The sequence below is a fragment of the Engystomops pustulosus genome, chromosome 1 (genome assembly GCF_040894005.1).
Source record: "Engystomops pustulosus chromosome 1, aEngPut4.maternal, whole genome shotgun sequence".
NCBI lineage: Eukaryota > Metazoa > Chordata > Amphibia > Anura > Leptodactylidae > Engystomops > Engystomops pustulosus.
This window is the reverse complement of record NC_092411.1, coordinates 48,661,994-48,671,543: the sequence shown is the minus strand read 5'-3', so window position 1 is coordinate 48,671,543 and position 9,550 is coordinate 48,661,994.

Sequence of the window (9,550 nt, the reverse complement as noted above, 5' to 3'; positions counted from 1 at the left end):
CACCCATTGTATCTTCACCCCAGTATGAGCCACATTCTCCTGGCAGTATTCGGGGCAGTATTTTGGATCCAAAAATAAGTGAAGCCTACTGAGAAAGTATAATGGAAAGATTTACACCTGTTTTATATTTTAGAGTCAATTGTGCTCTTGGCTTACTAATACTGGCTTAAAGTTGTTGAACAAAAATGGCCACAGTCAGTGTTAATGGCTATACAAGTAGCGAGAAAAGTTTGTGTGTAATATATAATATCTATACATATATATCTCTACAGTATAGGGTCCAGGTCATGAAGCTGAATAATACACTATATTCAGAGAAGGTCTGCATTTTTAGAAGGGAGCAGTTCCAAAAATGTTTTTCTAGACCCACTAAACCAATGCCAGAATGTTGGGAAGCAGAATTAGGCTACATTCACACGATGTGTGTCCGCCATACCGTAGTACAGCTGGCACACGTCACCCCCGCCCCTCTCCATAGTAATATATGGCACACAGTGACATATTCCGGGGAAAGATAGGACATGGGCCCATACAGCGTTTATATGTCCCCCATATGTTCATGTGAATGTAGCCTAACACCTTCCCGATTCTGTTTCCTTCATGGCCCAATGTGGTGGCATCATCAAGAAAATCTACTTGATGTGAATTGATTGTATCTAGTCATAAACGTGGAGAGCTCGGCACTGAAGTTAAGCTCCATGCGCCTGAGAATACTCAGGGGGTATTCCGGGAATATGAACGTCCTCTACAAAAACCGATAATGCTATAAATAAATGAATATAACAAAACTTTTGTGATCTAATGACAGAATGGAACTTAAATAGTTTGATTTTATGATTCATAAAATGTTATGGGCTAAACGGAGTCGCCAAGATGGAAACTACAAGTCCCATGATCCTTTAGTTCTCAGTAACTCCTCCGCCCTCTTATGCTCTGCTCCCAGTGATGATGTAAGACTGTCCTGCTCTGTTACCATAGTAATGATGTGTAACTAACATCACTGCACATTACCTCACTGAGATGACGTCTCACCATAACACTGGCCATACTGGATGCACTGCAACCAACTGACTACAGCTAAACATAGTGGTCACATGACCTGCCCAGGCAGGTGCAGGACATGTGATGTGGACATGTGACCAGCGGCCATCTTCTGTCCTATGTCTGCTCCGTACAGAGAAAATCAACGGACTTATTAAAGGGCCAGTAGCAATTTAATTCTTTATTACAGTCTATGTCAGCAGCATTTTTCTGGTAAGGGGAGCTAAATTTTAAATAACTAGTTACATATTAGCTTATAAGGACCCATTTGTATATTAATTATTCTGATTCCTAGAATACCCCTTTAATTTACTGTAATTTATAGCCCTGCAGAGGGGAAGTGCTGAGAGCTTCTTTACATCTCCTTTTACAGATGATTATCTGGATGATGCCACCACACTGGACCATGAAATGAACATATGGAAGGTTTTAACCCGTTTGACAAGTAATTTTTTGTCTTTGAATCGCAGTGCAACAGACTGGGGAGGTGGTTTAGTGCCACCTCATTTCCTGTGTATACAGTCATAAATGGTCACCAAAAGCAATTAACATGAATGGTTTTCTAAATTTATATTTTAATATTCAGTGCAAAACACAGAAAAGCATTTGGTAAGTTCACTGGTTGTAGCACACAGTATATCCAGAAAAATCCAGCTGCACAAGTAAAGATCAGAGGGTTGGCATGTTGTAGAGGAGGATGCCCAGTTATCTTGAGAATGAGTGTCCACAAATGTTATATACAAACAAAACCATGACGCACAGACTGGTCAGTCCTATAGTTCTATGGGAGAGTAGTCCCTTAGAAGTGAATGGAGTAGTGGCTGAGCATACACACTTGCTTAATTCCCATGGGCATGGCCGGCACCAGCACTGGGCATACCTGAGCAAGTGGCGGGGCCCAGAGCTGCGGGGGGGCCCACATAAAGCTTTATATAAGGAATCCATTAAAATGAGGGGTCTGTATCTAATAAATTCATTGGTGTGAGGAGGGCTTTATATAAAAAAAAAACCATGGGGAGTTGTTTGGGATGATCAACTAGGGAATATTTTAAGGAATAGGAGACTGTTTTAGTTTCTGACTTTTTAATGTTGCCACAGGGATTCACAGCAAAGGGGTCCACTGAGGTTCTCCTGAAACCTGGAGGCTACCTTGCACATGGGGCACAGCAGATCCTCATTTTCATGATTGCTGGGGGTCCTGTTAACCTATTCTGTTAATGAGGGGTAAGTGGGGAAATGCAATTTATATATTCTAATTACTAATAGAGCAAACAAGGTTTTGATTCCAAGCTACATATGTGTCCTAATGATACATATGTAATGGCTGGTAAAAGCAGCCAAAACTGTCAGCCTATAATAATACAAAGCCAATGGGGGTCATATAAATCTAATAAAATATGAACTGTTTCTTCACATCTAATAAGTTATTTTTTTTCATATAGCTGGATATATTTCTAAGAATTAGTCATCTAGGGGATGGATAATCTTAGACATTCCAGCTGTTGCTACACACTATCTTCCCGGATGAATTGATGGGTTTCATGGGAAATATTACTGTTATGCCAAAGGTTGCCCATCCTTCTATTAAGAAATAAGGAATCAGATTCCTGGAATGACATACTGTATAGCCACTACCATAAATGATAAATCCAACATTCCTGATGACACATTGTACTGGGAAATCATAAAAGAGGTCAAAGGGCTGCAAAAAAAAAAATCAGCCAGTGTAATGAGAGAGTTTGATGAATTATTAAAACTGCTGAAAAACTTGGCACTCTACTACATTTCTGGGAATGTTAAAGTCAATTAGAAATCTGGAAAGAGGACGTTGAGTGTGTCCTCTGTGTTAAGTGTTTGTTAGTACTGGATTTGGTTTCATCCGGGTCTTAAACCACTGCCTTCTTTTGATCCGGGAAAAGATTGTATCTAGTAAAAAAAAAAAAAAGGAAATGTTTAAATACATGTAATTAAGTAATCATTATTAATTAAGTATAAGGTCAGATGAGCGGTGGATGCTCCAATGATCGCGTTTCATTGGACCATTAATAAACATGGAGAGGGAATAAGGAACGGTCATCGAGACTCGAACCTGCGTTGAAGAATCCACGGCGCTCCTGCAAGGAAATGCTTATAGGGAAACATGTTCTTTGATGGTTCAGTGAAACAATATCCTCAGCTCTTTGACAGATTAAATAAGACTTGTTTCAAGCTGTTTACTTTTAGCTCTGGATACCCGGAAAAGGCTTCTTCATGTTCCCTTCTCCGGTAAAGACTTTAGCCTTGAGCAGAACAGAATTTCCTGTGTCCATTGACTCCAGTAATTCCCTTGTATCCACTTATTCTACATCTGCGTGTTCTCTACTCACCGTCTGTAAATACTTATCACGAAGAGTAGGTGGTCACATTGGCAACCAGGACTCATAATATCTTGTACTCCTGCCCACCTCCGAGCATTGCCAGACATTGCCGAGCGCAGTTTTCCAGGGTGTATCTGTTACATGGTGATTAGAGGAGACAGCTGCACAATGTGACAACTATTTTGCTGGATTTGGAAGCGACCCCATAGGAAATCTTTCTAAAATTGTAGAAAAACACAAAGTATGAATAATTGAATATTCTGTTGTCGTGTGCATCATATGCTAGGGTATCTGCTGGAAATATAGGCGCATTGCTTCTGTCCTGGAACATAAGAATGCTTCTGTATGCAACGACGTCTACAGAAAGAAACTACTCTGCCCAGATGAATTTACCCAATTATGTATCGAGGACAATTATTGGTTCTGGTTTATAAATACAAAATATTACATTCTGCTTCCACATGCTTATAGGCCTGTAACACAGATGTCCTCCAGAGTTGTTGTGCCGGGGAAGGTTATAAAGAGAAGATAAACTTGTATGACTTGTACTTATACTCACTACACGGGTTACTATAAGGTAACAGGTTCATAGCAGGAAAGATGGGCATGTTTACAGCCCATTGTGTACAAGCAAACTTGGTATAACTCGCTCCATGTGGCTGCCTAACATTAGCAAACTGTACAACATGCATATATATCATCACATGAAATCACAGCAGGCCCTGTGAAATTCTTCTTCTCCCCATCCTCCATGGAGGCATGCTGTGTTTTCATGTGATCAGATACATACATGGAGTAGATGTTGCAGATATAAGAAGACCTTAGGTGATGTCATTCTAGTCACTTGACTTTAAGTACCAAATGAGCTCTCTCAATGTTTTAGACAGCAAAATATCATACCCCTGAGACATATCAATCGGAAACAAGGATGCAGAACAGAACAAGTAACTCATGAAAGGTTTCATTGGACTCAGGTAGTGTGATGGACTGACATCAGGTGAGTTGTGTGAGAGATATATTTCTCTACAAACTCCATTTTGATCAAAACGGCCACCATCTTGACTTTAGTCCAGGGGTCATGCTGACCACTGTCCAGTCATGTCATGTTTCAAATTTCATTTTGGGTGAACTGTTTAGAAATTACTGTGTCCTCACTCATTTCTGCAGCTTCTCTGTTTGAAGGCCATGTTGTGACTTATACAAAGCTAACACAAGGACAATTAGTATGAACATTCTGTTTAGCTGAGAACAAGGCCTCTGGAAGAATGTCTTAAAGGGAATGTTCTAGTATATTCAGCTGGCCTATAGCATTGCAGTATTCTAGCACCTTTTCACGCCTCTATGCAGATGATTTTCTGTGTTTTATATATGCGGCTGCGCAGATTGTGAGTCTTCATTTTCTAAGAGACTAGTGTGTGCTCTCATCCCGGTATCGGTAGCCATTTTTGCCTAAAAAGGGTTAATTTGAAAGTCACCTAACAACTGATAAGGAGTCCTAGATAACAATCTTTTACAGTTGCATATAAGTTTACAAACAGATTTTGTAACATTGCACCCATGGAAAGGAACCGTTTAGGGATAAGGGCCATGCTTTTTAAACATAGCTTTTAATTAAGTCTTTATTTTGCGTGGGTTAATTTACATGACAGGTTCTCTTTAAAGGGAACCTGTCACTACAAGCCCCATTTTTAGCAGTCCCCACAGAACATACTACATACACTGCCAAAGAGGTTTTGTATAAAAAAAAATAGGTTTTACACAAAAAAAAGATTTTATATAGAACCTTTTAATGCCATGTGGTCTGTGACTAGGCACTTGTCACCTAGAGGAGCAGTTTTCCCCTCACCACCCTTGGGAAACAGCTCCTCCATGTGTCCTATTTAAATATATGAATAACTCTCATTACTCAGGAGTGGCAATAGAGGGGCAGGGGAGCATCGCTAAGCAAAGTGATGGGCGTTTTTCATATATTTGAAAAGAACACATGGAGGAGCGGTTTCCCAAGGGTGGGGGGGAAACTGCTCCTTTTCAGCCACTCCCAGGTGCCTAGTCACAGAGTACATGGTATTGAAAGGTACTATATAATATAGCTTTTTTTTCTGTAAAACCTATTTTTCTCACAAAATTAGTTCTATTCTCTGCAAGACAAGTTAACCTTAAAAAAGCTATAATTGGGGTAACACTGTAATCGGGATGACCCATAGAATAAAGATAACACATTATTTTTACGGTACGGTGAATGTCCGGGAAAAAAATGCTAAAAACCATAAACAAGAATGAATGATTTTTTTTAACCACCACCAAGAAAGAGTAAATAAAATCTGATTATTAGCTATTGACCCCCCCCCCCCATAAATGATGTACCTGAAAGGTGGATCTCATCCACAAAAAAATTTCCCCATATGCACAAATTACAAAAAAATTACGTTTTGTAGCCTGTTAAAATGTGACAATGCAGATCTGCTCTGTATGGCGTCTCCTTCTGTTCTATGCCCAGCAGTGTGCCCGTATAGCAGTTTACCACCACATATGGGGTATCCTCATACTATATTATATGAGTTTTACCTCATTTAATACTTTGCAACGGTTTAATTTTTGGCCAAAATTAATATATCGTCCCTGTGTCCCTGCAATGCTGAGCCACATCCCCGTGATAAGCTGTCTGGGGACCCACGACCGGGGGCCGGACGGGACTTACCCCCAGGGCCCCTCCCTCTGTGTCCCGTCGACTGTGTCCCTAAGCCTGGCCCTCCCATTTCCTCCCAAACCGCCCCCCACACCTGAAAGTGTTGACAGAGTGGATTACCCTACAGCACAGTCAATAAGTACTTGTACACCTGCCCGCCCAAACATATATAATATGCTGTATGTGTGTTATTGTATACAGTCATGGCCATAAGTTTGGAGAATGATACAAATGTAAATTTTTACAAAGTCTACTGCATCAGGTTTTATAATGGCAATTTTCATATAGTCCAGAATGTTATAAAGCAGGGCTAGGGAACCTATGGCTCGGGAGCCAGATGTGGCTCTTTTGTTGGCTGCATCTGGCTCTCAGACAGATCTTTAATACATAGTGATGGCCTCTGTGTGTCTCTTAGACTGATCACTGGACATAGGCAGTGATGTTACCGCAGCCTGCATCCTTTGTACGACCCAGGCGCCATCGCCACCATTGTCTAAGCCTGGATCAAAGAGAAGAGCGTGGGAGCGATGAGGAGCTGGCTGCAAGGAGCGCTGGGAAGTGCTTTTTTTTTTTTTGCTGTGACTACCTATCTACTGGGGGGCATGTGCTGTGGCTACCTACATACTGGGGGGCATGTGCTGTGGCTACCTACATACTGGGGGGCATGTGCTGTGGCTACCTATCTACTGGGAGTTTGTGCTGGTACTAACTATCTCCTGGGAAGCATGTGCTGTGGCTACATATTTACTTGGGGGCATGTGCTGTGGCTACCTATCTACTGGGAGGCATGTGTTGGGTGTCAGGATTTGGAGTAGTAAACCCCCTGGACCACCACAGACAATGATGTAAGCAGACACCTAGGACCAGAATCTAAGTGACACCTGGTCTTCACCAGAACCTGCCGCAAAGCAGGATGGTCTTGCTGTAGTGTGGTACCACCAGGTCGTTCCACAGACGTGACTAGTACACGGTGGCAGCCAAGGTCAAGGTACAGGATCACTAGGCAGTCTCGTGGTCAGGAACAGGCAAACAGTCCAGGCAGGCGGCAATGATACAAGGTTGGGGACGGAGCAAGAGGTCAGGGCTGGCAGAATCAGGAACAAGTCCGGGGTCACAACGGGAGGTCAACACTTGGGAAGGAAACACTGTGGAAAGCTTCCTCATAGGCATGAAGCACTTAAGTCTGGCATGGAATGCTGGGAGCCGCCAGTCTTTATAGGAACCCGGGAAGTGGGCAGCGCCAATCAGCGGCGTGCTGGCCAGCCGGGATGGGACTGGAAACGTGGTACGAGACGTAGATCGCAGGGGCATCCGTGACACTGGGACTACCTATCTACTGGGGGCATGTGCATATTGTACGGCTCTTACAGAATAACATTTTAAAATATGTGTCGTTCATGGCTCTCTCAGCCAAAAAGGTTCCTGACCCCTGTTATAAAGAGTGATCAGCTTAACAGCAATTAATTGCAAAGTCAATATTTGCCTAGAAAATGAACTTTTTCCCCAAAAACACATTTCAACTTCATTGCAGGTCTGACTTAAAAGGAGCAGCTAACATGGTTTCAGTGATTGCTCCAGTAACACAGGTGTGGGTGTTGATGAGGACAGGGCTGGAGATCAATCTGTCATGATTAAGTAAGAATCACACCACTGGACACTTTAAAAGGAGGCTGGTGCTTGGCATCATTGTTTCTCTTCTGTTAACCATGGTTATTGCACTGCTCAAAACTGGCCTAACAGGGAAGAGTATCACAGCTAGAAAGATTGCACCCCAGTCAACAATCTATCGCATCAAAGAATTCAAGGTGAGAGGTTCCATTGTTGCCAAAAAGACTACAGGGCGCCCAAGAAGGATCAGCAAGCGCCAGAACCGTCTCTTAAAAGTGTTTCAGCTTGGGGATGGGGCTACCAGCAGTGCAGAGCTTGCTCAGGAATGGCAGCAGCCAGGTGTGAGTGCATCTGCACGCACTAAGGTGGAGACTCTTGGAGCAAGGCCTGGTGTCAAGGAGGGCAGCAAAGAAGCCACTTCTCTCCAGAAAAACATCAGGGACAGACTGATATTCTGCAAAAGGTACAGGGAGTGGACTGCTGAGGACTGGGGTAAAGTCATTTTCTCTGATGAATCCTCTTTCCGATTGTTTGGAACATCTGGAAAACAGCTTGTTCGGAGAAGACAAGGTGAGCGATACCACCAGTCTTGTCTCATTCCAACTGTAAAGCATCCTGCAACCATTCATGTGTGGGACGGCTTCTCAGCCAAGGGAATCGGCTCTCTCACAGTCTTGCCTAAAAACACTTCCATGAATAAAGAATGGTACCAGAATGTCCTCCAAGAGCAACTTCTCCCAACCGTCCAAGAGCAGTTTGGTGATCAGTGATGCCTTTTCCAGCATGATGGAGCACCTTGCCATAAAGCAAAGGTGATAACTAAATGGCTCAGGAAACAAAACATAGAGATTTGGGGTCCATGACCTGGAAACTCCCCAGATCTTAATCCCATTGAGAACTTGTGGTCAATCATCAAGAGACGGGTGGACAAACAAAAAACAACAAATTGTGACAAAATCAGTCAGAGAGAATTGCAGAGGTCCTGAAGAAGAAGGGTCAACACTGCAAATATTGACTTGCCGCATTAACTCATTCTGCCAATAAAAGCTTTTGTTACTCATAATATGATTGCACTTGTATTTCTGTATGTGATAAAAACATCTGACAAACACGCATTGAGGGCAACAGATGATGTGAAAATATAATATTTGTGTCATTCTCAAAACTTATGGCCATGACTGTATGCTGCTTATTTGTTGGATATGTATATGCAGCGAGTTCATTGCATCACACTCGCGGGTGTAGAAGGGGCCTCAACATGCCACACATCCCAAACAGGGCTGATTACAAATATTAATAGGTAGGATGTGTATATTAAAGGCAAATCATATCCAAAAATATGTTTCACAAAATCTTTATTTAATATATTGCACAAACCAATTAAAAACATTTAAAAACACATTTGACCAATTATTATTTGACCAAAAGCACCAGGATTTTTTGGAAGGGACAAAGAGGATCTACTAGATGCACATTATTAGATCTCCTAATCTCGGAATATGTGTATATATATTGTAACAACTAGTTATAACTTTTTCTGACTCAATATTGTTTGTTGTGGTTTTAACAATGTCCTAAGTAGTAATAGGATTGTTGATATGTTTGAAGCTTTCCCTGCTCTGCTCTCAGATGTATTGCCCTCCTGCCTTGCCCTGGAATTCTCTTTATGAATTTGCCAGAAACTATTCATGTTGTTCACATTTTTAGTGCTATTAGTGCTATAAATCACATAAATTAGGGTATGATTAACATTTTTTTTATTAATAATTATTATAACCTTTTTATTTTTCATAGGAAGACAAAAAACAATCCTATAGAATAATGTGGAAAAAAAACAAACACAAAGACACATAATTGG